The sequence below is a fragment of the Ipomoea triloba genome, chromosome 16 (assembly GCF_003576645.1).
Source record: "Ipomoea triloba cultivar NCNSP0323 chromosome 16, ASM357664v1".
In the NCBI taxonomy this organism is placed as follows: Eukaryota; Viridiplantae; Streptophyta; class Magnoliopsida; order Solanales; family Convolvulaceae; genus Ipomoea; species Ipomoea triloba.
The window spans coordinates 13,230,978-13,231,529 of NC_044931.1; positions in this window are offsets into that span (position 1 = coordinate 13,230,978).

A 552-nucleotide genomic window follows, 5' to 3' on the forward strand; every position below is an offset into this window, starting at 1 on the left:
GCTATCGCTATTTTATCTTATTCGTAGATGACTATACCAGGTATACCTGGTTTTACCCGCTACGTGTAAAGTCTGATATTTATAAAACATTTACTTTATTTCGGGCGATGGTAGAACGTCGGTTTTCACGTTCTATCAAAGCCATACAGTCCGATCTAGGAGGGGAATACCGTCATCTTCATAATGTTTTTGAATCATTGGGAATATCACACCGTCAATCATGTGCCTATACACACGAACAAAACGGTAGGGTAGAACGTCGTAATCGTCACATTGTAGAAACAGGGCTATCTCTTCTTGCTCAAAGTTCCACACCTCTTAAATACTGGGACTATGCCTTTGAAACAGCTACCTTTCTAATTAATTGTTTACCCTCATCGGCCATACAATTCCAAACCCCTCATTTCCAAATATACAACACTCACCCGCCTTACACATTCTTCCGTGTGTTTGGCTGTCGTTGTTACCCGTATCTCCGTCCCTACAATCGCCACAAAATCGAGTACCGCTCTGCACCTTGTGTCTTTTTAGGTTACCCAGTTACTTATAGGG